General features: G+C 44.5%; 1 protein-coding gene across 1 annotated transcript in view; it reads left to right on the forward strand.

The window, feature by feature from the left end:
* Positions 1 to 23043, forward strand: part of SH3BGRL2 (SH3 domain binding glutamate rich protein like 2) — a 77307-nt gene that overhangs the window by 17846 nt on the left and 36418 nt on the right. The gene's annotated exons all lie outside the window — the stretch shown is intronic.

Consider the following 23043-nt stretch of genomic DNA (forward strand, 5'->3'; position numbering starts at 1 on the left):
GTGCAATGCTGATAGCTTAAAATTTGGTCTGGCCAGTTGGTTGTCTGACCAGCAATCTCGACCAGATTTTCCCCAAATTTGTTTCTGAAGCAGGTGAGATGGAGGATGGAAGAAAATGTTGTTTGCAACACAACACTGAGGTTTTTTCATTTAAAAAAGAATTAACTTACAATAGAAAAAAAGGCCCCCTTTTGCATTAGTTACAATAGATGGGAAATTCCAGCTTATCTTTGTATGCAGGCATGCCCTGGTCCCCCAGATTCCTGATAGTTTTGGTGTTTCTTGTTATTTGGGGCTGCTTAGTCATACCTGCCTCTTATAGATGTCTGCACTGAAGCTGCACTTCATGTGTTTGGAAACTCATACTGTTTCATGGATAGATTTTTTTCCAATTCACTTCTTCATAAGAGTGCTACAAAGCTTTTGGTTTCACCATCAACTTGCATGCTCCGATAATTGTTGCAGTAGCATTTTATTGATTGAAAAAGGGATGCTTTATGTATTAAGCCTACGCTACCTATGTTGGACAAGTCAAATTTACGGTAATGACGTGGCTTATCCTGTAAGAAGATCATATATCAAGAGAGTTCTGGAACCCCACATCTCTGTTTCCTCAATTTCATTAACAAATCTTTATTGCCTGCCTGCTATGTGCCTTTTTAACTTTTAAATTTAATGTTGGGTGTTTTGCGCATGAAGCTAGACCTAAGAGACCCCAGTTTTGAGGCAGGCTCTGACGAGTGGTGTGAGTTTGGTTGAAGTACCTCATCTCTGCTGGAGTTTCTTGTCCATAGAATGAAGGGTTGTGATGAATAACTCCGCATTGCAGTCTAGCTTTAAAGAGCTTTGAATTAATTAGTTGGGTAAATGTGGATAAATCCTTATAATGACTTCTTTCACATTGACAGAATACATGTTAGTATCAAAGTGAATTTATTCTTTTCCTCTGGTGTTTTACTGGGATGGCTCAGGTCCCTTCACTAACACACCCGGTAGTCTGTGTTCCAACAAGATCGGTTTCAGCTGGAAGACATACTCTGTTATCACATACCATATGTACAGCCCATAAATGCTAATTATGTATTTTAAAGTACCTGATCTCTTCGGGTCTCAGACAATCCTCAGTCATTGAGTCTCTCCAAATTGTAAATTTACCTCCTATATCAGTACAGAGTTTTTCTGTAATTATGTAACATCAGTACTTTGGGTGAGGATAAGTTTATGCTTCTATGCAAGAATGATGATTTCCAAGAGATAATGAAGTTGTTTAGGTCAGCTGTTGAGCAGAAGAGGCTCACTAGGGCTTATGGCATTATGCTGTATCGAGCTGTGAGGGCACAGCTGTGTTTTCCCTCCAGCGGTGTTGCATTGACCATTGGCTCTGTTTCATTCGGAGACCGTCCATGACCAGCAAGTGCACAGGAGGGTGAATCATGTGATTCCCAGGTCAGTTTGGTTTTAGCAGGAGAGGATTAAACCACAAGGAAGGAATGTGACTAGAAGTAGACGTGGCCAAGTAAGTCCCAGGAATTTCCAAAAAAGATGCTCTGCCCCGATCAACAATAGATTTAAACAATCTGTCTGGGGAAAACTCTCTTATCTTGTTCCGATTTGCCTGAACTCTCCAGCTTCAACACCTAACAGTGGTAGTTAGAATAATTAACACAAGGGCTGATTACCTTTCTCTTTCCCAGCTCCAAGTAAAATCTGCTTGTATAGGAAATAAAAGCCATGCCACATTATTATGCTATGGCTACTTGAAAAGCAGATTTCTTATGCAGCTGATCATGCTGCTGTCATTCATATCACAGAGAAGGGCACTTTATTTCAGTCCTAAGAAAAGAGTGTAGGGCTTCCCTGGTGGCGCAGTGGTTGCGCGTCCGCCTGCCGATGCAGGGGAACCGGGTTCGCGCCCCGGTTCGGGAGGATCCCACGTGCCGCGGAGCGGCTGGGCCCGTGAGCCGTGGCCGCTGAGCCTGCGCGTCCGGAGCCTGTGCTCCGCAACGGGAGAGGCCACAACAGTGAGAGGCCCGCGTACCGCAAAAAAAAAAAAAAAAAAAAAAAGAGTGTAGTCATAGAAGTGCCGTTGTAAAATCGAATTTATTCTGGTTGTATACCCAGAAAGGGAGGTCTTGGTAACTTTCTCCAGGAAATGTATTAATATGACTTTGTAAAAACATTGAAATCAGTCGATTATTTCACTCGTTCCTTATTTTATTCACTCAACAAGCATTTTCTAAGGGTCTGCTGCTTGCCTAGCTCTCTCCTTGGTCTTGTGGGAATTGGAGGAGAGCAGAGGGTGTGGTTTCTGTCCTCAAGGAATTCAGGTGGGGAGATAAGATAGGACAGGTGAAACCACCAGTAATAAAGTACAACCCAAGGACACATGCCTCTTTCGGGAACAGTCTTTACCAGAGATAGAAATAATATAGGCTGTGGAGGGATGCATTGCAGGATGTCAGATAAGGAGGAAATGTGCCAGAAATCATAAAATATGCATGTGGGAGCCTCAGGCAGATGGCAGAGAGAGGGATTGAGTTGGATTTGGAGCCCGGGAGAGAGTGCCTGAGCCCATCTCGTTCAGGCTGGAAAGGGAGGAACCTTAGGTGGGAGGGGACAGGCCGCAGGGGTCCCTTTGGACCTCTTTTGAGTACGGAGTAGACCCCGAGTCCTTGAAAGCAGCCCGTGATAACAAACTCCAGAGTACTCAACAACTCAGAGATGTCTTCAGGATCTGCAGCTGGCGTGCTGTCTGGAGCCTTTTGTCCCCAGGGAACAAGGTGCTCTCTGACAGGGAGAGACCCCTGGTATGTGATTTCAGAAGAATCTTTACCCTCCTGCTTGCCTTGACTAAAATTCCTCGAAAAGGAAGTAGTTTTTCACTCTTTGTGACAAGTTCTTGGGCTCAGTTGTGAGAGCTGGAATACCGAAAGAGATTTTCTAGTGAAGTCCAACCACCTCGTTTCACAGAGAAGGAAGTCTGGGCCTAGAGATTAAATGACTTGCCCCGAGGCCATTAATGGCGGTCAGTGCAGAGCTGAGGGTTAGATGGAGGCCAGGTCTCCTGACTCCTGAATGTATTCCTTGGTACATTCATTCAGCCCTACATTCGTTCATGCCTTGATTGACTCATGCTCTTATCAATCATTGAAAACCTGTTAAGTACCAGGCTCTCCGTTAGGTGCTGTTAGGTGTATGACGGTCAGCAGAGAACAGGCACACGCTCTGCCTTCATGGCATAAATCAGTGCGGACACTCCACAGCCTAAAGACTTGGGTTGCACACCATTTCATCAAGGAGAGTGAAGGGCTGGTGCTGGCTTGGGGGATGTTTCCAGGACAAGGGGAAATGAGTTAGACAGAAGTAGTATATCCCTGGATGTTGGAGGGGACCGTCACTAGGAGGGAAAGGTACAAAGAAAGCAGAACTGGAAGCAGAGTTGGAAGACATGGACCTTTGTCCACGGCTGCAACTGTGTTTTCAGGTGGGTGTGGGAGTGGAGGGGAAACACGTAGAAACTATGCTCGGAGTTGTCACGCGCTTTTTTAGCTGTAGAAAGGCGTGCCCGGGCTTTGCTCTGTGTGACTGATGACTGGTTTAAACATGCAATGATCAGATCCGTGATAATGATCAACATGCATCGTGAAGCTTCATTTGTATAAGGGAGCTTCTGAAAGGCGCTCCAAGGTGGTTAAAGTCAGGATGTGACCATATAAAACAGACTGAGCATTCATTCATTCCTAAGTGATTCTAATGCCAAAGAAAGCTAGTGAGGGTAAGCCAGGGCTTGCTAGGATCTTTAACTCAATCCTGAGTCACATGGCAAGGTTTATTCCCATTTTACAGATGGAGAGACTGAACTTAACTGAGCTGATTGAGATCCTACACAGTAGGTGGTGGGGCCCTGGGTCTAAGTCTGGCAGGCAGGTGGCTCCAAAGCTTCTAGAGCAGAACTTCTCCATGTGGGCCCTTGGCGGAATGAAAGTACCAGGGGTGCTCCACATCCTGCAGTGTAGACAGTCCCCTGTAAGAGATGCCCGACGCAAAATGCCAGTGGTACCCCTGACAAGAAACAGTGCCGAAGGGCATTGGCAGGGGAGGGGAGGGAGGGAGTTTAGGGAGGTGGCAGGAGCATTGTAAGAAATAATTAGGAGAAACAGGAATACGTTGGGAGTGCAAGGACGAAGTTGTAAGGGAATGTCAGGCTGGGAAGGCTTGTGTATTGGTTTTCTAGGGCTGCCATTAACTCAGTACCGAGAACCGTGGGGCTTAAGCAACAGAAATTTGTCTCACAGTTTTGGAAGCTGGAAGGCGAGATCAGGGTGTTGGCAGGCTGGCTTCCTGCTGAGGGCTGTGAGGGGGAGACTCTGTTCTGTTGCCTCGCTCCTAACTTCTGACGGTTTGCTGGTAATCTTTGGCACTCGCCCTTGGCGTGTAGATTATGACCCTGATATCTGTCTTCATGTCCACATGGCGTTCCCCGTGTGTGTGTGTGTGTGTGTGTGTGTGTGTGTGTGTGTGTGTGTGTGTGTGTGTGTGTGTGTGTCCTCTGTGTCTATTGGAAGGCGAGATCAGGGTGTTGGCAGGCTGGCTTCCTGCTGAGGGCTGTGAGGGGGAGACTCTGTTCTGTTGCCTCGCTCCTAACTTCTGACGGTTTGCTGGTAATCTTTGGCACTCGCCCTTGGCGTGTAGATTATGACCCTGATATCTGTCTTCATGTCCACATGGCGTTCCCCGTGTGTGTGTGTGTGTGTGTGTGTGTGTGTGTGTGTGTGTGTGTCCTCTGTGTCTACATTTCCCCTTTTTATATTGAACTTCAGCCTACCCTATTGGCCTAATCTTAACTTGATCATTTGCAAAGATCCTATTTGCAAATAAGGTCACATTCACAGGTACGGGGGTTAGGACATCCATATCTTTTAGGGGGACACAGTTCGGTTCCCATAACAGCATGCAAGTTGACAGTTGAAATAGAAGGACTAATTGATGGCATTTCCCCCCTTTAATTGGAAAGACTATGGGCGAATTTCCTGAATCTTAAAGTCAGCAGCTGGATATGGAATTAGTCAATGTATACTAAGGTCCATGGCTAGAAAGGGAGATTTATCGATAGCCCAAGTGAAGACCTGACCTCAGTTTTTCTAGTTCATCTTAATATTTCCCAAATTTGATATTTTTTCCATTCTGTGATACTTTAAACTTGTAAATATAATCAAGGGCATGGACTCCTTTACGAAATTAGGGACTTTTTAAAATCCATGTGCATTAGGACATTTTAAATAAATATTTCATTCGATTTGAGGAAACTAAATTTTGACATCTGTTTATAAAAGTATGAGGTGGTTTCCACATCGCAGGAATGTAAGCCTAACTGAGTTTTGTTTATTTCTGTATTTTTCAATTTTTTGATCAAAAGCAGAAAACAGCTATTGTGAAAAAAAAACCAACAATTCTACAGGAAGCAGTGTGAGATACTAACTCTAAAGAATATTTCTTCTTCAGATTTTTCATGTTTAATTTATAAAAAGTTCTGAAATGAATTGGTTTTTTTTTTTCAGTAAAGTTAGAAATGGGTGACAGAATAGAAAAATTCTAGATTCTTAGTGAATGTTTCACTTTTAACATAAAAGTTAGCATGACTTAGCGATCATTATATCTGAAAGTTTGAAACACTGCATTTTGAAATGCAGATTTGAAAAAAACTGGATCAAGGAATTATTAGTTTAGCTACCAAGGGTTGATCTTTTTAAAATTTGCCCTCCAAACTCTAAACTCAGGAGGAGACCCTTTTAGGTTTCATCAGTTTTTCAGTAGGGACTGCTTTAAGGGGTGTTAGTTGAGCTGCAGAGTTCGTTAGAAACTTAAGTTCTCATTTAAATCACATTCCTGTATTCATTATTTTTCTGTGATCAATTTTATATTACTCTGTTTATCCATTTTGCAGAAAAGGAGCTTAGCTTTCCAGATGAGAAATGTAGTGAAAAGTTATTTTTTTCTCAGAAATGGCCAATGCTTTTTAACACGCGAGGGAAATCCTCTACTCCTGATCATGTACGATTCTCTTTTGGGGCCCTCTTTCTCGTTGTAGCTTAACAACAAGTCGCTGAAACCTTCTGTTTGGTGTTTTTTAGACCAATAGGGATCAGTACTTACCGTTGCCAGAGTTTTGATTGGCAGCTGGTGTGGCTGGGAGAGTGGGACGGGGGGAGTCAGAGGTTGGAAATGGACACCAGCTGCAACTGAGCATCTAGTTTAGAGCAGTGGTTTTCCCTCTGTCCTCTGAAAAGGCTTGTCTGAGTTTATCTGCCAGCACAGGCTAGTCCCCCAGGAACTGGGCTGTCGTAATTTAAGGTTAGAGTTGTTATTTCTTTTATGTTTGATTGTTTTGTTCCCAAATGCTAAAAAAGAAATCGACTGAGGGAAAGTACCTAATGGAATGTTTCCCTTCTGGACTCATGACAACTCTGCTGTAGGACTGAACGCTGAGCTAGATGCTGGCAGAGGGGCCCCGACCTACAATCCCAGGGACTTTTAGGCTGGTATGGCCCCCTGGGAGACTCTGGAACGGTTTGATTGGTCTCCTAGATCTGATACCTTGGTTTACCATCGACAGCTTATGTGTTCCTGAGGCGACCTGACTCTTTTGGGCTGGCTTCGTAACTGGCAAAACCCCAAAGGGGGTTTCCTGGAGCTGACCGCTGAGAGCGGAGTGGTGTGCATGAGGGTGTGTCTGCCTCGTTGTGGCACCTTTGTGTGCTCCCTGCCAGTATTACCTCAGAGCTCCCAAAGCCAGAAAGGGAACCCTGGCTGTGACTGCGGGCAGAGAGTTCTACTACTTCAGGATGCATTTTCCATTTCCTACTGGTGATGGATAGCCCAGATCTGGAAATGGCTTTTTGTCACCTTGGCTGTAGTGGCTTGGGAGTGGAGGGCTAAGAGTAAGAAGGTCACTTGCTTGACAAGTCAGTTCAGTGGTATTTGGTAAATGCAAATACATGTAGTTAAAGTCAGCAGCTATTGCTACACACCCATCCGATACTAAAAACAAAACAACCGACAAGGACCTACCGTACAGCACAGGGAACTATACTCAATATCTTGTAATAACCTATAAGGGAAAAGAATCTGAAAAAGAATAGATACAGATATATGTATATCTGAATCACTTTGCTGTATACCTGAAACTGACACAACACTGTAAATCAATTATACTTCAGTATAAAAAAAAGTAAATAAAAAATATACCACCTGGATGCAACTTAAGTTGGGAAAAGAGTTTGTGACTATAATATCTGACTTAAATCAGTTTATGAACACCATCCGATTTCAAATAAGTTCAAGTGGAAACAAAACAAAATAAAACAAAGCAAAACAAAAGAACCCAAAGCAACACAGCCAACATAGCTTTTGAGTTAGTTTGTTTTCCTCCTGTGGGTTGCACCAGGAGTGGGAGTATGGTCTCCATTCATGACGTTCCCATGTGGATTGAAGATTCCAGGTTCTCTGCTTTAGTAATCATGTTCATCTGGATAGTTCCTTTGACTGGAAATTGGCCATTTCCATAAGCCTGGATCCCCAGTTGACAGGAGGTTTGGGTTACACTGTCATTTTATGATAAACTACATACTAGCCAAAGTAGGTCTTTGGATTGAATACCTACTGATTTATTTAATTCTGGAGTCAGTTTACATTCAACCCATGCACCTACTTCTGCCTCATCTTTGGATTATCTACCATTGGAGAGATGTCACCCAGTGCAGCACATTGGCTACATTGGTGTAGCCTCATGGTTAAGGCGGGGCTTGGTCCAAATCCTAGTCTGCCATTGGTGAGCGACATGACCTTGGGCAAGGAGCCTCAGCCCCTTCATTTGTAAAAGTGGGACAGCAGTGGTACCTTCTGTGTAGGATTTGCTGTGAGCATTGAAGGCCTGAAGTATTCCACCTACAGTGCCAGGTACACAGAAAGTACTCGGTGCATTTTATCTATTATTTCTATTATATCATTAACAGCAGTAGTAATAGCAGTAATAAAAACATGAAAAAAAATTACAACCCTGAATTGTGCAAGATCTTTAATCATCAAAATATTACATACAGTACATAATGCTTACTAAGCCAAGGATGCATGCTGATATAATTTTTTGGATAATTTTTAGTAAATTTAAGTGTAAAGAGTTTTCAACTGAAATTTGAAAAAGAACATTTCAATTTGAGGTCGTTCCCCAACAAACCACTTAATTAGACTTCTTCTGTAATTTTTGAACACTTTATAGGGACACAGCATGCTGTGCACAAGTCACTAAACCATATTTATTCACAGCCTACAAAGTGCTTACTACGATGCAAATGGGCACTATTTCTTTGCAGTACACAGTACATGAGTTTAGAGTCCTCATCTGATTGAAGGCTTCCTAAACTTGGCAAGTAGATTTCATCCCAAATGGCAGCTCTGTCTGATGAACGGTGGCTGCCTGCAGAGCTGGGAGAGGGGTTTTGGAGCCTTGTCTGGGATCAGCTGGAAAACACCCAGTGTGGTTTTTTTGTTTGTTTGTTTGTTGTTTTTGACTGCATTGGGTCTTCATTGCTGCGTGTGGGCTTTCTCTAGTTGCGGCAAGCAGGAGCTACTCTTCGTTGCGGTGCGCGGGCTTCTCATTGCAGTGGCTTCTCTTGTTGCGGAGCACGGGCTCTAGGCACGCAGGCTGCGGTAGTTGTGGCTCGCGGGCTCTAGAGCGCAGGCTCAGTAGTTGTGGCTCACGGGCTTAGCTGCTCCGTGGCATGTGGGATCTTCCCGGACCGGGGCCCGAACCCGTGTCCCCTGCACTGGCAGGTGGATTCTTAACCACTGCGCCACCAGGGAAGCCCCCTACGGTGTGATTCGAGGATAAGCCTGCCCACTGTGCTGAGCCTTGGACATAGAAAAGTCAGGTAACAATGAGTGTTTACCTGTGCCCAGCAATGTGGGAGGATTTTTTCTGCAGGTAATTCTTACAATCACCATCCTACAGACTGCAGTCTATTATACCCATTTTACAGATGAGAATATCGAGGCACAGAATTGTTAAGTAACATGCCCAGGATCATTCAGCTCAACGAAACCAGTTTCGAGCCGCTGTCTTCTGATTTTGTGGGTGGTACTTGTTTCGTGACCCCACATTGCCCACCAGAAGGGCCCCTGATCGGAGATCAGTGAGGACCTGGTCGTGCCCACCCAGAAAGCTGGCTGGGATAACGGTGTGTGAACTCATGCTAACGAAGGGCGAAGGGGCAGGGCTCCACTCAGCTGTCCAGCAGGTAATTTTTAGGCACAGTGTCCTCAGGTCTTGTGAAAAGAATAGCTTTGCTTCTTCAGAGACTCTGATAAAAGCTGTAAGGGGTATGGGTTGAGATGGAAAGCTAATATTTCATAATAATAATAACAACTGCTGTTCACAGCGTGTGCAGGAAGTACTCAGGGCTTTGCGTTTGTTATTTGTATTCCTCACAGTAACTTGGCGTGGAAGCCATTGGAAGTGGAGAGAATAGATTTTTCTGAGCAGAGAGACGTGGGTTCAAATTATGCCCCTGGTTCCCTAACTGGCAGGGTAGCTTAGCACGCCTTTTTATTCCTCTGGATCTCAGCGTCCCCATTTGTAAAGTTGTTGGAGCTTCAAGAAATGGCAGCCATCAATAATATTGTGAGTTTAAGTCAGCAGTAATTCTCTGGTCTTTGGTAAATTTTCAACTTTAAATGAACTATTAAGATTTAATTAAGGAAAAAGAATTGTTCTTATAAACAGACAATAGGTCCTGCATTGGATGGAACATGTCCCTAGGAAGACCTGAAACTGTGAAACTGACATTGTTTATTGGGATTAGTGTGAGCTTAGAGGTCACGTTCTGGTTGCAGAGGCTGGAACCCCATTGTTTTTGATTTAACAGTGTTTAAAATTTTTTTGAGCAAAGGTTTTAAATCCTGGGAGATGTCTTTCTCACCCCTACACATCATCTGGATTTCCCATTCTTCTTGAGACATCTGGAGACCTTTTGACCTCCGTCCTGGCATGGATCCACTGAAGCTGACTAGTGGCGGCCCCTTCATGGGGGCATATACCCCGGGGGTCTCCACAGCCCCCACACCATTCCCACCGTCTTCCCCACGCTGAGCCATTTGTCCTTGAGCTCATGCTATTCTTTTTCTTATGTTAGAAAGTATTTCTTGGCATCCGTGTCTATCCAAAGTGGGTTAGATTGAGAGTGTATTGAGAGGGTTATATATGTTTCATGAAGAATGGGAACCAGTGAGAGTTTTTTTTGTGGAAGAAAAGACATAATAGTCCCAAATGGTTATTAGGTGTTTGTTGGCTGCATTCCTTTATGTTAACTGCCAGACTCCTGTGGGCATTTGAATAGTCGACTCTTTGTGGAAGCTAATTATTATGGGAGGTGAAAAGTGTCTCTTTCCTGTCTCTGCTCTGCCAGCCTCCCAGTCAGTCTGTAATCTCAGAACTGCGGCTTGAGGTCATCGTGCTCTAGAGCTTCTTTGGAAAGGTTGTAAATGAAGTTGATCATACCCTAAGCCCGGGTTGACCGCGCCGTCAGCATCTTGGGCTGCATAGTTCTTCGTCCTGGGAGGTTGCCCTCTGCGTTGCAGACAGAGAGCAGCGTGCCTAGTCTCTACCCACCCCGTCCCCCAGTTGCGACAACCAAAAATGTCTCTAGACATTCTCCCATGTCCCCTGAGGGGTAAACTCCCTGACTGAGAACCCCTGCTCTTGTCACCAGTAGCGGAGAGGAAATGCGCACGATGCGATATAAGACTTAGATCGCTAAAACTGGAAGGAACAGAAGAGATCCTTTAGTTCATCTTTCTCTTCTGCTGAGGTGTGCGCTAGTAAACGACTAGCCGGTTCGCGTCTACGCTACTTGTCCTGATCCTCCTGGAACAGTGTACTGGGCGTCGGGCGACTTGAAATCTGGTTCTGGAGATGCCACTTAATCAGCTTTGTGCCTTTGGACAAGAAACTTTGCATTTCTGGGCCTTAGGCTTCTCGTCATGTGATTGTTGTTTTCTAGTTGAGATAATTCACATACCATGACCCTTTAAATTGTTGTTTTAGTGGTTTTTCATGTATTCACTGTGTTGTGCAACCGTCACCACTAGTTCCTCTCATCAACCCCCAAAAGAACCCCGTGTCCATTAGCAGTCACACTCCCCAGACCCTCCTCTCCCAGGTTGCCTCTCCCTGGCAACCACTAATCTACTTTCTGTCTCAGGATTTGCCTATTCTGGGCGTTTCATATAAACGGAATCATACAATACGTGACCTTTTGTGTCTGGCTTCTTTCACTTAGCACATGTTCTCAAAGTCCAAGCCTCTTGTAGAATGTATCAGCACTTTGTTTCTTGGTATGGCTGAATAATATTCTATGAATGAATATACCACATTTTGTTTATTCATTCATCGGTCGAGGGATATTTGGGTTGTTGCCGTTTTTTGGCTACTAGGAGCAATGCTGCTGTGAACATTTGTGTTGGAGTTTTTGTGTAAATGTGTTTTTAGTTCTCTTGGGTATATTCCTAGGCGAGGAATTGGTGGTTCATATGGTAATAACTGTGTTAGCTTTGTGAGAACTGCCAGACAGACTGTTTTCCAAAGCGGCTATTCTGTTTTACATTCCCACTAGTAACGTATGAGGGTTCCAGTGTCCTCACATCCTCACCAACACTTGTTATTGTCTTTTTTTTTTTTTTTGCGGTACGCGGGCCTCTCACTGCCGTGGCCCCTCCCGTCGCGGAGCACAGGCTCCGCACGCGCGGGCTCAGCGGCCACGGCTCACGGGCCCAGCCGCTCCGCGGCACGTGGGATCCTCCCGGACCGGGGCGCGAACCCGCGTCCCCTGCATCGGCAGGCGGACTCTCAACCACTGCGCCACCAGGGAAGCCCTGTCTGTCTTTTTGATTATGGCCATTTTAGTGGGTATGTGGTAGAATCTCGCTGTGGTTTTGATTTGCATTTCCCTAGTGCCTAGTACTGTTGCTGTTGTTTCTTAAGGACTGGTTTAGATCTTTTTTATTTTTTAGAGCTAGCTTTAACTTTTTAATTTTTTTCTTTTATTCCATACTTAGACCAGTATGACAGAATTGAGTCTTTAGGGGATGTGTGTGTGTGTGTGTGTGTGTGTGTGTATAATTAATTGAGTTAATCAATTACCATATGTTCATAAGTACCTTCTATTGCCCAGTGTTCAGCCATGTTTAGGACAGAAGATATGGCATGATCCTTTCCCCCCAAGTAGCTAATCATCTGATTGAGGAGAAGAGCACAGAAAACAGAGCCATAGGGAATATGGTGCTAGAATGAATGATCTATGCTGTAGGTAAGTCTCCAGGGCAGATACATTTATCTGGCTAAGGGCAAAGGAAGTCATATTCTGAGGGAGACAGAAAGATAGCATCTCTTAAATGGGGAAGGTGGCTGTTTTTAAGATTCTAGAAAGTGTCACTTAAACAAAAGGCCCCAGTGGAAAATTGAGAGACTTTTTTCCCCAAAATGTTTTGTTTGAGCTTGGCTTGTGAACTAGAACAGATGTCATCTTTCCTGTTCTCTCTTTTATTTTTAAAATAAATTTATTTATTTATTTATTTATTTATGGCCGCATTGGGTCTTCATTGCCGCACACGGGCTTTCTCTAGTTGCGGCGAGTGGGGGGCTACTCTTCGTTGCGGTGAGTGGGCTTCTCATTGCGGTGGCTTCTCTTGTTGCGGAGCACGGGCTCTAGAGCACAGGCTCAGTAGTTGTGGCGCACGGGCTTAGTTGCTCCGCGGCATGTGGGATCTTCCCGGACCAGGGCTCAAACCCGTGTCCCCTGCATTGGCAGGCGGATTCTTAACCACTGCGCCACCAGGGAAGCCCCCCTGTTCTCTTTTTGTCAAAGAAATGAATTTGATTTGTGTACCCATGCTGCCTTTTGTTGTAGACTGGATGATTCCTTTTCCACTGGCATGCATTTCCTGTCGTGAGAGCATGACACATGCATGCTCTATAGTGAGTTCCATAGTGATATTTTAATAGTGAGCTTGGTTCTAAGAGATAATTAACCGAGATGAGATGATTAATAATTCACCTTTTAAAATTCCTTTTCCATTAAAAGAGGGAAAACAGCGTCATCCTTGTAACAAGATTAAGCCTGCATGTTAGGTTCAGAGAGTGTAGGAAAACCTCACTGGCTGCTGAGAGCTTCTACCTTCAGGGCCTCACCTTTTGGCCTTGCATCTTGGGCCCTCTGATCTGAATCTGACCTACCTTCTTCACAGCATTTTCTTTCACTATTCTTTAGACCACTGTATACATACACCAGGCTTTTTTTTTTTTTTTTTTTTTTTGCGGTACGCGGGCCTCTCACTGTCGTGGCCTCTCCCGTTGCGGAGCACAGGCTCCGGACGCGCAGGCTCAGCGGCCATGGCTCACGGGCCCAGCCGCTCCGCGGCACGTGGGATCCTCCCAGACCGGGGCGTGAACCCGGTTTCCCTGCATCGGCAGGCGGACGCGCAACCACTGCGCCACCAGGGAAGCCCCTGTGACTCCATTTTAAATGATGTTTTCTTTATTTTCACATAAGTAACTGACTAGTAACTAATAATTAAATTTTAATAAAACAGAAACATCTGCAAAAGAGATAATTTAGACAGGTCCTCCCGGACCGGGGCACGAACCCGTGTCCCCTGCATCGGCAGGCGGACTCTCAACCACTGCGCCACCAGGGAAGCCCAACACCAGGCTTTTTTTAAACCCCTGCCTTCTGTGCGTTTTCTCATGCTGCTTTCTTTGCCTTGACTGTACCAACCTTGCATTGAAACTGGCCAGAGTCCCCTCCCTTCTTTGAAGCCCATGCCAATAATATTTCCCAATGAAGCCATCCCTCCTTCGCCCTCCAAACTGGGAGGATGCTGTTTCCACAGCCCTCCAGGGTGTGGAACTGCTCTCCTGGCACCCAACGCATTTCACCCTTGGTTACAATTATTTTGTACCCAGGTGGTTTGAACGCCAAGTTTAAGCTCGTTGAGGTCAGGTCCTATTCATCTTCTTATCACCCACTGCCCCCCCGCCCCCACGTTTCCTGTTAGAGAGCTTGGCATGTTGTATTTATTGAACACATGGAAGAGAAATATTGTTTCTGTAGCTTCCACATCAAAAACAAAAGCTAATAAAAGTTGGTGACCACGCCAGGGCAGGACTGGAGTGGAGTATGTAGTAGACCAAAGTCCGATTGGAAAACAGAAAGGCTGCGAGGGCCATGATTTATTTCGCTGCTTTGTAAATAAGTGGCATGAAGATTCTACGTTATTAGGGATAATTTTATTACAGTATTACGTCTCTTATCCAGATATCATAATTCTAGAATCTTCATTTGGGAGGAAGCAGGGAAACCTCTGAGAGGCAGCCAGCTGTTCTCCATTCAGCGGAGCAGGGGTCGGGGGGCTGACCTCAGGGCCTCCCGCAGAAGACTGGGAACGCAGTAGGCCCCTGCAGCCTCGGGCCCCGCGGAGGGAGCGCCAGGGGAAGCTCTGAGAGGGGACAGCCACCTTCTGAAAGCAGAAATGGAGAATTCCAGAAGCACAGCTTTGGGCTCTGTTTGGCATAAAACAAAACAGCGGGCTCTGAGAATGTCAGTGCACCACATCAAAGGACGAAAATGGGCCAGAAGGATGATGCCTTGTCCAGAACAGATCAGATCAGGTCTGGCACATTTTGGTTTGATGTACCCTACTGAACAATGCAGGAACACATGTGGTGCATTTCAGAAAGATTTCTAAAATAAAAGTAGCTTAAAACAAGATAATAATAAATTTGTGCTTAAAGGGCAAAGTTTCAGTTATACGGAAAACCTCACTCTCCGATCCCAGGAGAAAGTAACTTACTTGCTCTTAACTCTGTGCCCGTGTGGCCTGCCACTTTTCTTTCTCTCTACCTTTCGGTATTACAGCTGTAGACTCTTTTTCCTCATCATCTTAGGAGCCGTTTATTTTATATTCTTTCTATTCTTCTCATGCTGTCCTTCTCTTCCTTGCTTCCACATCAGCTGCAGCGTTTATAGCCCATCCCGGGCCCCTTCCCCACGGAGCACCTGCCTTTGGGCAGGTGGGCACTCCTGTGTTACAGCTAGTTTTATATGGAAGTTACTTGTTGACAGCCCCGTCTCCACCCCCTTCCCCAGCGACTATGCACTGCATCACACTGGAGCCCTTGCTTTGTCACTTATGTTCCCGTAGTTACTAGGGCAGCGTTTACAGCCTCGCAAGGTCTCCACAAGGTCTTGTAAAACCTGTTGAGTGAACCATGCCTCCTTGACCTTTTAGAGACTTCGGTTTTTCTTTGTGCTGCATCTCTCTGCTCTCTCTCTAATTCCTTTTTTTTTTTTTTTTTTTTTCAGTTTTAATATTTTTTTCATTGAAGTATAGTTGCTTTACAATGTTGCGTTAATTTCCCATTCTTTGTTAACTTCTCCGCTGACTCTTTGGAGTCAAGACGGAATGCAGAAATGACATGGCTGAAGATAAAGAGGAATCTGAGGCGGAGACACCAGAATTTGGAGGCACTCTTCAAGACAGACTATCTTATCTGGGCTGCAGGAATCAGGGTCGTCTGTGGGAAGGGTGAGAGCTTGCAGAGATTCGAGCTAGCTTTGAAAGCTCCTAGTGGCGGTTGTGTGGCATCTAAACAGAAGGGAGTGTCCAGCTGAGTGGGGATTTTCAGCAGACAAGGCGGACTGACCGGCCTGGCTCGGTAGCCCGAGGAGGGAAGAGAAAGCTGACGGGACCGGTCCATGGGATGCGGGTGGAAAAGGCCCAGCCTTTCTCTGAGGCATCAGTGTGCACCCACTATGGAAATACTAGTTCATTATATGATCCCCCTAAAAATGTAATTGTGAGAACAATCTGCTGTCGCCACATTATCTGTCAAATGTAAATAGATATAGTTTCTAGATCACCTCTTAGGACCTCTTTTCGCACATCTGAGAATGGACTGGCGTAGAATTGGGAAGAACATATTCCAAACACACCATTGCAGGGTGGCACCTCCGGCCATTGATAAAAGCATGGCTTTTGGCTGCAGTCCTGTCGTTCTTGGTGGAAAATACCATCCTCAGCAGGATTTCCTCATTACTGCAGAGGATTTGGACTATTACCACAAGTTTTGCTGGAGCAGGTTTTTCTACAAACTGTCCTGTAATTAACATGGAAGCATGTGTGTGTGAACAGTAGTATGTAATTTTCATAGATAGTCTTGCAAAATAGTGGCATTCTAAGTTCATATTTTATACTGGGCTGACTTTTTCCTTTAAGGCAGTAAACATGTAGTCTTGACAGGGAATGTAAAAACAGTAACATCAAACCACCCACATCTTTCATTCCAGGTTTTTGCTAATGTTTTTTATGGATTCTCATTGCTGAGTAACACGAGTTGTTTTGTTTCCATTTTTGTTTTTTTTTTCAAAATGCAGAGTAAAAGCAATTTATTGCATGAGTTGATGGCAAAGTTAGTTAAAGCCATTTATATTGCATCAAGCAGGTGGGAAAGGAGACAAACGAGCTCACAGGTATGTGACGAGCAGCTCCTCGGAACCACCCTGCTGAGTCCCGGGGGACACAGATGTGATACACACATGGTCTTCATCCGCCAGAAGAATTTACAGTTCCGTTGGGGAAAGAAGCACAGGTACACGCAGCTGTTATCAACAGCGCCAGGCTGTATATCATTAAATGGTGGTGACCATGGGTATAATGGGAGTTTGATGAAAAGAGGATCTGGGGGGGCTGTGGTTGGTATCAGTCAGGGTTTCTCAGCATCAGCACTGTTGACATTCTGGGGGGCTGTCCTGTCCATCACGGGGTGCTTAGCAGCCTCCCTGGCCTCTGCCCGCTAGATGCCAGTTGTACCTGCCAACTGTGACGACCAAAACTGTCTGCAGACATTGACAGCTGTTTCCTGGGGGGAGCAAAATTGCCCCAACTGAGAACCACTGGGTAGGCATAGTTGATCGCAGTGTGGGCTTGGGGGCTGAACCTTGAAGAATAAATAGAACTTGGACAGGAAGTGTGGACTATATGGGGGTGATTTAGTTAACAGAAGCCATTGTGTAAAGACGCCGCCAATTTCTTTTTTTCTTTTTTCTTTATTAACTTGTTTACTTATTTATTTATTTATATATTGGCGTATAGTTCATTTGTAATATTGTGTATGTGTCAAGTGTACAGCAAAATGATTCAGTTATACATACATATATTCTTTTTCAGATTCTTTTCCATCATAAGTTATTACAAGGTATTGAGTAGAGTTCCCTGTGCTATACAGCAGGTCCTTGCTATTTGTCTATTTTATATGTAGTCGTGTGTACCTGTTAATCCCAAACTCCTCCTAATTTAATCCTCCCCCACCCCCCATGCTCCCAGACCCAGTCAATTTCTACATCAATCAGTCTTGGAGCGGGTTACTCGAAGTATGATCTGTGGACTGGACCTTGTAACCTATATAAGTACTACAGTCGAGGGTAAACATTTAGAAGCTTCGATGGCAAGTTTACAGAATAACTGTGTGTCAGGATGAATGAATGAATGACCAGAAAGCCTCCACGCGGAGCAGAGTGGACCTCGGAGCATGGAGCCAGGATCCCGTGGATATTTTTGAGGTGGGAGTGATACTTGGGAGGGTATGTGTCATGTGGCCTGTCTCTGGATGTAGGCTTCAGGCATCTGATTATTCCCACTTAGAAACCTTTTCTAGCTGCTTTTGCCGTTGGACCACGATTTTGAATGGGTCATTGTCCATTTGAAACTTTCATTTGTACGTTTTACACCTTGTGTTCACATTATGTGTGTCCTTCTCTCTTGGGATTTTTAAACAATTTAATGTCTTTGGCACAGGGTAACTTTTGTGATTATTTGGCAGAGCTTAAAGCCGTTCCCTAAAGAAATAAAGGAGAATGCGTTTTGGTTCATTTGCATCTTCTGTGAATGGAAAAAGAGCGGTGCCTTTGGCACTGTTTTTATAGTGGTGTTGGCAGGTTTGTGTCTCTCTACTCGTCATTTGGATTCCTGTTTGGACCCCTGGATGGCCCTGGTGTCAGGTTGTGAAGGCTGATAGCTTAGCCTGTGGCCATGGTCCTTTGCTCATGTCTTCTCTAGAAGCTTTGAAGAACTTTAGTTTGCTGAAATTCCACCTCCCACTTGAACTTTTTAAAAAAATTGTATCGAAGTGTAGTTGGCTTACAATATTGTGGTAATCCTGCTGTACGGAAAAGTGATTCAGTTATACATATATGCATTCTTTTCCATCATGGTTTATCACGGGATATTGAATATAGTTCCCTGTGCTATACAGTAGGACCTTGTTGTTTATCCATTCTCTATATAATAGTTTGCATCTGCTAACTCCAAACTCCCAATCCATCCTTCCCCCACCCCACCCCCTTCTGCCACTTACTTTTTGTTTCAATTAATTAATTTATTTTATTTTCATTTATTTTTGGCTGCGTTGGTTCTTCGTTGCTGTGTGTGGGCTTTCTCCAGTTGCAGCGAGCGGGGGCTACTCTTGGCTGCAGTGCACGGGCTTCTCATTGTGGTGGATTCTCTTGCGGAGCACAGGCTCTAGGCGCATGGGCTTCAGTAGTTGTGGCTCGTGGGCTCAGTAGTTGTGGTTTGTGGGCTCAGTAGTTGTGGCTCGTGGGCTCAGTAGTTGTGGCTTGGGGGCTCAGTAGTTGTGGTGCATGGGCTTGGTTGCTCCGCCAGCAGTGCACGGGCTTCTCATTGTGGTGGATTCTCTTATGGGCTTCAGTAGTTGTGACTCGTGGGCTCAGTAGTTGTGGCTCGTGGGCTCAGTAGTTGTGGCTTGTGGGCTCAGTAGTTGTGGCGCACGGGCTTGGTTGCTCCGCCTGCCACTTACTTTTTAATTACCCCTCTTTTCTTTCTTTGAACATATTGCACATACTTATTGTATGTTCCATATCTGATCATTTGAATATCTGAAGTGTTTGTGGGTTTTTTTCTTCCCTTCTGTTTTTGCATCTCTGACTCATGGTGCATTGTATGTTTCTGGAATGCTTAGTTTTTAAATATTAACTGCTTCCTTGCTAATATCTTGAAACTAGTCGCTTGAAATAACACATGGAACTCAAGGCTTTGTATTTTCGTTTGGGGTGATATTCTGGGACTAGAATTCTTGGTTTCCCAATTCCTAGACACAAATCGCTTGGCAGAGTGGGCAGGCGGATGTGGGGCTGCTTGTTAGGAGATGTGGATTCCAGTCCTAACTGCTGGGTAAGTTCCTTAACTAACCTCTCGGTGTCTCAGTTCTATCATTTTGTCAAAAGAGTAGGTTGACAGGTCACTGAGTAGTTGTAGAATAGACGGCTCATTTCAGGATCACGGTCTAGGCATTGGCAATTTCATGTCCATTGTTTCTGCAAGTTTATCATTTTCCAAGGCAGGGTATAGGGTACTTTAAAGTCAAACAGGTATAGCATAAGTTCCCTGCCTTCCAGAATTGAAATTACTCGACTCCACAGGAGCCAGTAGCTCTTAGACACACAATGAATATGGGTCGTGTTCTCTGGAAGTTCAAAAGAAGTAAGTGGAGAATATTCTGGACAGGGGTGGTACTGTGTGAGAGGTGGGCTCAAAGCTGGGCGTTGAAGGAGGTAGGACTTCACTGTTGAGAAGTCAGGAGGGCATTCAGGCATGGGAAGCAAGGGTTAGTCACTGTGGTGAGGAACTAAGTGTAGCGAGAGGAGAGGTGCGAGGTTACACGGAGAAGTTGGGACCTCAAATGCCAGTCCCACACCCCTTAGCCATACCTGCAGTGTCCCCATCCCCCTCACCCTAGCCCTCGACAACCACTGATCTACTTTCTGTCTGTAGATTAGCCTATTCTCTGGACATTTTGTATAAATGGAATTATACAATGTATGGTCCTTTATGACTAGTTTTTTTCACTTTAGCAAAATGTTTTCAAGGTTCGTCCTTACTGTGCCCTGTATCAGTACCTCGTTCTTTGTTACGGCCACATAATATTCCATTGGATGGACATGAAATGCAAATTCTTGAACCCCATCCGGGTCTTACCAAATCAAAAACTTTGGAGTCAGCCTCCTTTCCGCAGTCTGTGTTTTGACAAGCCCTCCAGGTGACCCAGGTGCACTTATGGGTGGAGAGCCATGGCTGCAGGGTGGGTGGGAGAGGGGCATGAGCTGCAGAGGTGGGCCTCGTGGGCCTGGGCATGGATTTCTGCCTTCATTTCAAGGATAATGGGAAGTTTCTGGAAGGTTTTTAAGCAGAGATCTGAAACTGTTATGTTTATGCTTATTTTAAAAATTCATTTTAAAAAGGATGTATTGTACAACTCGGAATATAGCCAATATTTTGTAATAACTGTAAATGGAAAATAACCTTTTAAAATTGTATAAAAATTTTTAAACAATTTTTTAATTAATAAAATTTTTAAAAAATTCATTTTAGCTTGTCTGTGAAAAGTGGCTTTGGGGGAAAGCTGGCCAGAAGAAGATACAGGAAGATACAGGTTGACCAGAGATGATAGCTTGGCATGGGCTAGTGGGAGTGAAACTGGAGAAACATGGATGGGTTCAAGAAAAAATTTGAAAGCAGAAACTTGATGATTAATGACTCGATGATTAATTATATCATCAGGAAGAGTCAAAGATGGAATCCCAGTTTCTGGGTTGGGCAGGTGAGTGGGTGGTGGTACCATCACTAGATCTTCTGAATTTTCTGGTTTTCTAATATGTGGGTAAATGTTAATCACCTGTCCCTCCCCCTGGAACCTACTCTTTCAAGCAACCCTCGGGGACAACCTATCAGATGACATTTGAATACATACTACGTGGAAAATTCTCTCGGGAGACACGCCATACACATCTAGAACCATAATATTAATATTAATGTGTCTAACTATATAAAAATAAAAAATGTCTGAGAAGGTGAAAAAGATGTAAACCAAGGTGTTTGGACTCAGGTGTGTGTCTTTCCAAGCACACAGGTGAATTTCCATAGTTTAGAGAAGAGAGATGGAGTGTTTGATGAGAGGAGAGAAGAGATCTGAGGTTCGTGGCTAGTTCTGAAAACACCGCTGGCTTGAGGTGAGGTGCTCGGCTGTAGGGGTGTGATCCAGGGTTCTGAAGGTGAGATGGAGACAGGACACCACTGGTGAGAGGCCTGAGAATCTAGGAGCAGCAGACTGTAGAGCTGTCTTAAATTTTTTATTTATTTATTTATTTTTAAAACTCGAGAGCCAGTGAGGAATTGTAGAGATCTGAAAAAGGTAGTGGTGTGTGCTTGAGAAGAACATTCTTGCCTGCCTTTAGAGGGGAGTGGGTAGGACAGTAAAATCCCTGGAGGTGTGGCTGGCAGCAGCATACGAGTTGTAGAAATGGGGTGAAATCAGCAAGATAAGGGGGGTGGTAGAATTTTCAGGGCTTGGCAGCTGAAGGACTTGGCAGCTGAAGGAAAGAGAGAAGAACAAAGAAGAGGAGATGACTTCATGGTTTCTAGGAAACTGGAAGACCCTATGCCTGCTGTAGCTCGTGATGCAGGACTTGTAGAGAGAGGAAGGCTGTGAAAGACACTTGACTGTAGTTTTTTAACATGAACGAGTGATCACATGGGATTAAATATTTAATTGTAGTTTTGAAGAATAAAGTTATTAAATTTGAGGTAGCAGATTTTATTGACTCCTTTATCTTTTTCATTTTAATTCGATTCTCATACTGTCTTACTGGGCTGTCTTTTAAAGTTATACCAAGAATTAGAAGCAAATATTGTTTCAGTAACCTATGATCTGGAGTGTGAAGGGACTTGCCTACGCTATTCTGAAAATACCAGTTCACAATCAGAAAATAACAGGTAGGACTTCCCTGGTGGCACAGTGGTTAAGAATCCGCCTGCCAATGCAGGGCACACGGGTTCGAGCCCTGGTCCGGGAAGATCCCACATGCCGCGGAGCAGCTAAGCCCACGCGCCACAACTACTGAGCCTGCGCGCTAGAGCCCGCGAGCCACAACTACTGAGCCTGTGTGCCGCAACTACTGAGCCCGCGTGCCTAGAGCCCGTGCTCCACAAGAGAAGCCACTGCAGTGAGAAGCCTGCACACCGCAAAGAAGAGTAGCCCCTGCTCGCTGCAACTAGAGAAAGCCCACTCACAGCAACGAAGACCCAACGCAGCCAAAAATAAATAAATAAAATAAAATAAATTTAAAAAAGAAAAGAAAATAGCAGGTAACATTTTTGTTAGTGGCAGATTAGCTTCGAGTTCACTGGAAGAATCATTCTGCCAGTGGCAGGACAGCTGGAACCTCTCTTTGATCGGTTCTAAAATATTTCTTTAAACCCAAGAACCATAGACCGTAAACTCTGCTGACACCTGGCTAAGTTTCGGTTAGAGAACTAAATGAAGTGATTGGATTTAATTACATCTGCTTGATCTTAATCTGTGATTCCAAAACTGTGACTCCAAATAAACAGGTGCTCAAATTGATGTTGGTTATCAGCTTAAAAACTTGATGTTGGTTATCAGTTTAAAAATACGCCGGACGGACTTTTAGTCCTAGAGGACAGCCACGGGGAACTTTGTTAATTCCTCTTTACTTGTCTGACATTTGTGGTTCTCCCTGTTCCACTTTCTAGTTTTTTTTTTAATCTATTTTATTGAAGTATAGTTGATTTACAGTGTTATGTTAATTTCTGCTGTACAGCAAAGTGATTCAGTTATACACATATATATACATTCTTTTTCATATTCTTTTCCATTATGGCTCATCATAGGTTACTGAATATAGTTCCCTGTGCTACAGTAAGACCTTGTTGTTGATCCATTCCATATATAATAGTTTGCATCTACTAACCCCAAACTCCCGGTCCTTCCCTCCCCCCACCTACCTGCACTTTCTAGTTTTAACTCTAGCATTCTTTTTTTTTTTTTTTTTTTTTTTTTTTTGCGGTACGCGGGCCTCTCACTGTTGTGGCCTCTCCCGTTGCGGAGCACAGGCTCCGGAC

Source organism: Physeter macrocephalus, chromosome 11, assembly GCF_002837175.3.
Source record: "Physeter macrocephalus isolate SW-GA chromosome 11, ASM283717v5, whole genome shotgun sequence".
Lineage (NCBI taxonomy): Eukaryota > Metazoa > Chordata > Mammalia > Artiodactyla > Physeteridae > Physeter > Physeter macrocephalus.